This window comes from Aptenodytes patagonicus, chromosome 3, assembly GCF_965638725.1.
Source record: "Aptenodytes patagonicus chromosome 3, bAptPat1.pri.cur, whole genome shotgun sequence".
Taxonomy (NCBI): domain Eukaryota; kingdom Metazoa; phylum Chordata; class Aves; order Sphenisciformes; family Spheniscidae; genus Aptenodytes; species Aptenodytes patagonicus.
In genome coordinates, this window is record NC_134951.1 from 88,430,596 (window position 1) to 88,436,595 (window position 6,000).

The following is a 6,000-nucleotide window of genomic DNA, read 5'->3' on the forward strand; positions in this document are numbered from 1 at the left end:
ACTGTCTGTGCTATGCATATATGGCAGAGCTGGTTACAGGGCAGTGAAAACATTCCTACCTGTGCAATAGTCTGCGTGGCCTGTCCAGCTGGAAAAGGGAAATTCTGGCATAAATGCTAATTAGAGAAGAATTGACGCTTTTTATAACAGAAAAGGAGCCTGTTTGATGCATAGTTACCGTTAGATACTTTGTTAATGCTATTACATGGTGAAATTATACAGTACCCTCTCAAATGAATATTCAAAATGCAATTAACTTACTCAAAATTGGACCTGAAAAGGCTGATGTTTCTGTATACTGCTTTTGCAATTCACCTGTATTCTTAATATGATACTAATTAATCAAGCTGGTCTACTTTGCAGGCATAAAATAAGCTTAAGAATGTTATAAAGAAAGGTTTATTTTATTTTGAGTCTTGTAAAACCCATACCTGTTTATAGTTTAAGTGAAACTGTGAATGTCTCAGATTTTCTTGTGAGTAATTGTTACAATAATGTGTTACAGCCCCAAAAGTTAATCCATTTCTAAGGAAAACAGTGTTTTTGTTTCTAAAAATTCATGAGGACAATATTAGGGTTTTTTTATTCTCTTTTCTCCAAAGAGAATAGCCTTTAAAAATGTCAATGCTGTGTTTTTAAAGACTTTTTTTTGGGGGGGAAGTCAACAGTACAAAATACAAAGCTTAATTTCATTACAGAGAGAATAGTATAATTGTAAATGATAATCCCTTTTCATACTTAGTTTTGTTAAAGGTTTGAATGACCATCTTTTAATGTGAAAATTAATTTGCTATTTTGAGGTTTGTATTTGTTGTAACTGCTCATCATTTGTTTGGCTTTCCTGTATAAGGTGGGTTTCTTTGTTGTTTTCCTTCAGCAAATTAGCATTTGAAGCATTTAGAAGAAAGTGTGTCCGTGACTGGCTTTCTTATTTTGAAAATGCATTTCATGACGGGAAGATTGTTTAATTTCTCCTAATGAAGTTCAGATTCTGTATGTGGTTGAAGCTCTCTGGGAGCTCGTTCTGCAGTCACAGTTTGTGTGATAGAAACATCTTAATAGTTCTCCATGCTTATATGTAGATTACTGACACTGGCTCCCATTCTGTGGGAGGTATTCCATGGAGTTTCTCTAAAAATATACCTCTTTTTTGGAAGGTGTTCTTTTTTTAGTGATTACTTTTCCTGGTAAAAATTCTACATTTCGCTAGGACCAAATGAATTTCTTTCTCCTACAAAAGTGGAAATAAAATAAAGAACACAACAGAGAACATCATTGTTATGCCACTGTATAAATCCATAGTTTGTCTACATCTTGAATGCTGTGTGCAGTTCTGGTCCTCTCATCTTGAAGAGAATGTAGTAGAATTGGAAGAGGTTCACAAAAAAGCAACAAGGATGACCGAAGGTATGAAATGTCTTCTGAGCCATTTACAATAACTTTGTACAAAGGACAGTTGCATTGGATAGGGTTTTTCAGTCTATAAAAGAGATTACTTGGGAAGAATAAGATACAGATATAACAGAAATCTAGAAAATCTTGAGTGTCCTGGTGAGAGCGGATGGGGATTGGTTGTGCTAGACTATGTACAAGGGACAAAGGGACTAAATAGTGGGTTCTGAGGTTTAGTCTGGGCATTAGGAAAACCCTTTTCACTAGGAGGGGGCTGCAGCACTGGAACAGGTTATCCAGGAACCCCCATCCTTGGAGGTTTTCAAAGTTCATCTCTGGGTGGGAGGCTGGACTTAAATGACATCCAAAAGTCCTATCCAAGCAAGATTTCTCTGACTCTGTTAGAGGGAGACATCACATGTGTTCTTATTCTTCCCTAAGCATCCAGTTATGGAGACAATTCATTCTGGATACAGGTTGCTGGGCTTCATGTCCATTTAGTCAGATATAGTACAGCCACTCCACTGTTGTATGTTAATATCTGTCCTAAAAAGCTGTATAGGGCTTTTTTTTTTTTTCAGAAGCACACTGTGATTTAGAAAGGTAATGGTAATAGAAAAGGCTTTAAACACTGGAGTAACATATTGTATTTTTTTTACCTGGAATCAATTTCTAAGTCCTCAAAAATTTTGAAAGTAATTCTAATATTTAGATTTTATGACTTTCATCCATGAAAAGGAATAGGACAACTCCCCTTGAAAAGTAATAATCTGAGTATATACTTTCTATATGACAAAGCCATGGTTGTGGTTCTATGTTTGCCTGTTTTAGAGATCGTAGTGCTGTCTAACAGAAGTGTTAGTGCTTCTAACAGAAGGCTGTTATGAAACAAATTTGAAAATCTGCTTTCATTTCTGTTTTCTTCTGCTCCCTGTCAGCTGTCATGGCCTTTACCTTTCCGTTTCCCAAAAGATCCTCCTGTAACCTATCACATTACTATCACAGTACAACCCTGTTTATACTTATATCTGGAAAGAACAGCCAGCTAAAATGTCCAGTATTCTTTTAACAAATGCAAATTGTCACCTTGTCAAGATTCATTGCAAAGAACACCGTCAGACATTGATCTTGCAAAGTACATTTATGACAGTCCTATAGTGAAAACAAGTTCTATGGGATAGAAAACCTTTGTTTTAGACAAGAATTAATTTCAAAATTTATTGTTAGTATTTCCTGAAGGCATAAGACTAGAAAATAAATAAATTGAATTTCACTATAATTTGACATCAGTACATATTTATTCTCAGTATTTTTAAGCTACTCTTAATTAGACAACTCAGAATCAGAATCAGCATCATGTATTTCCTTAATTAATTAAATGTGTACACTAATAGAAAGTATAGATTCCATATTAAAAACAGAGAGAAATAATTATTTTTCCTGGCTAATTCCAAGGATGAACCCTTATTCTGAAGAAAAATATCAGAGAAATTGACATTTTAACGTTAAGCAATTTAGATGTACTTTTTTCTTCCTATCTGCATTCTCTCATTGCTTATTAGGTCAGTGATTTTGGTTTTCATTTTCCTCATTAATGAAAAGCATGTCACTCAAAACATCAGTGAGGGCTGCCAAGTATGTACACAATTTTCTAAATTATTTCAGTGCTCTCATTATTTTCTTCTTTTCTGTTTAATGTTTGTAGATGACACATCGTGTCTGCAAGCTGCCAAGTGATTCTGTGCTGGAAGATTAGAAAACACGTTCATACAAAAAATCCACTTAAAATTATTTTTGCATATTTAAAACACTAACTTATTTTATATTGACTTGTATTTTACCTCCAGTAAAACTAACTTTTATAAGAAGATCAAAAAATATTTTGAGAAGTGACAGACTTTCTACATGGGGAAGGGCATCTGGAGACGCTGACAGCACGGTCCTCAACAACACTGAGGACTTCATTGCGTGCTGTACAGATTCTGCTAAATCAGTCCTTGGACCTTCATGGAAATGTTTGGGATGCGACAAAGCTGCTATAAGGGCTATAACACCACTCCTTAGAGAGCAGATGTGCAATTTATTGTGCCTTATGCATCCCTCTCACATGTCATAGAATGGAAGAGTAGAAACAATACTACTCTGGTATAATGACTGTATTGGCATGCGGCAAAGTGTTATGGGTATATTCTGCAGGAATTTAACATAAGGTGAATGCTTATCCTCATCTGAGTGGAAATCTCTGGTATATAGGGTTCTAACTAAAAAAAAAAAAAGAAAAATCCCGTTTTTATTCTGGTTTTCCTGATCTCCTTAGCTTAAGCTGTGGTCCTATAAACATGCCCCTTTCCTCAGAAGGAAGTATGTATGGGCACTGTGGCACAAAAAGCAACCCAAGATGTGTCTTTCATCATGTGACTCACAGCTGGCTCTTGCACCTCTTTAGAAACCAAAAATCTGATCAGCTTATTAATACTTGTAAATTAAATATAAACTTTGCAATTATAAATACCTGTCTCAGAATCTCTTCTCAGTCAGTCAATGCTGTGGATACTTCAGCATTCAGTGTTCTTTGGTTTGAGCACTCATGAAAAATGCAAATGCTTTCAGTATTGAAATGGTGAGTGTTAGATGTAAGGTACTGTCAGGAGCCTTGATGGTCAGTTAGCAGAGAGAGAGGATGCCTGGAAACACCGAAGCTGTTGAAGCCGAGGTAACTCGTGTTACCTTGAGCTGTGGTGTCCCTCCCTATGGTGCTAGGGGGAGGAGGATGCCTGGGGTGTGGGATACCCCTGAAACTTCCCTAACGCAACTGGAAGCAAATACATTTAACACTGCTCAGTTTCTGTTGCCAAGGGAAGTGTTTCCTCAGATTTGCTGAAGGAAAACTGCAGGACAAGGGGGCGGGGGGGAAGTCTGTGTGCCCCTTTTTGGTGTTGTAAAAGCGTGATTGAAAACATCCTATTTTCTGTTATTCATTCCAGTTCAGGAGTTGTGAATTAAAGGAATTTTAGACATTTGTAGTGTAAAGACATGTTTCTCTTAAAATCGTTTAAAGTAAGCCATATGAATTAACGTGTTGTGGAACAGAACCATTCCTTGGTACATTTAAAGGCATGCAATATCTCTTTAACATGGTGCAGCCATTTTAATGATTTTCCATAGTAATTTCTCCTTTTGGCTGTATTGTATTCAACCTCATTTTAATTGGTCTGAATACTCTGTTACTGATGTCTTACTTTTTATTGATTCCTTGCAGTGTTATCTTTTCAAGAAGTGAAAATACTACTACAGCAGCATCCTCATTTGTCACACTTCATAGCAACTCAGAATTCCTCTTCATTAAAAATACTTTGGTTTTCCTTCTAAGGTCAAGTTAATGGACAACAATTGTAGAGAAGACCTGTTAGTACATCTAGTTTATCTGGCTATTCTGCAATTTCAAGAAGGTGAAATTAGCACTTTTAAGAAGGTGTTAGAAAAGTATTCTATACTGGTGCTAATTCAGTGATTGGTTTGTTGCATTGAGCAATCATGAATTATGAGTGTTCACATTATAAGAATAGATTGTCTTGGGAGGCAGTCTAAGCATTCATGGGGTCACAGAAATAAGCAGATGAATTCAGTAAAACAAGATCCACAAACTAATCATAATCGATGAAAGAAAGATGGTCAGTAATTATGATCAAAACGTTTTCTGGGAAAAGGGAATGACTTAGAAAATGTATATTTAATGACTTAGACCATTAGATGTCTTCTACAGAAGTATAGAAAAGCAATCAAAACTGAAAGCTCATTTATAAAGTAGTAAAGTTTCTGAAATGTAATTGTTGCCTTAAGGAAAAACATTTAAAATACAGGGTTTGTATTACACTTGTTTAGAATGGGTCTTTTTAAGCAGAACAGGGAGCAACCTCTAGCTAAATGGGACTTGCAAAATAAAACTAGAATACAATGAGAAAATGGTTGTTTTGCAACAATTTTAGAAATGGCAGAATTTGGTAGAGGGCAGATGCATCCCTGAGCCCTGTTTGTGTGGCAGTATTCTAGCATGCCTTCTGGTTGTGGCTGAAGCAATTCAAAGGCTGGATAGCAGCTGGCCTGCATGCTGAGAAACACTTAGCCTCTTTTATATGCTTGACTGTATGCAATCGCCAGGCATGCAGCAAGGACTGACTGGTGGGGAATTAGAGGCATAAACGTGATCTCTTCAGCTTCTCTGGCTTGTTACAGACACAGGTAGAACACAATTATCACCGGGATTTACCCACTGGGAACTCTGGAGGCTTTGTAACCAAAAGGACGCCCCGAAATAATTGAACCACTGCAACCCCACTGTTAGAGTTCTGGAAGACAGCTGAACAAGCAGAAGGCTTCCACACATCTTACAGATTTTTTGGACGGACCTCTAGCTTTTAAGATAGTGAGAAGTATGAGGAGACATCTTTATTTTCTGAAAGGACAATGATGGGTTTCTCTATTAATCTGGTGAATGCTTCCTACCAAAAACTTCCTTATTATATAGGATAATATAAAAGTAGCCTGGCATCTCTGATTCATAAGGATAATGAAAAAATAAATCATTTGTGTATATAAAATTTGAAACTG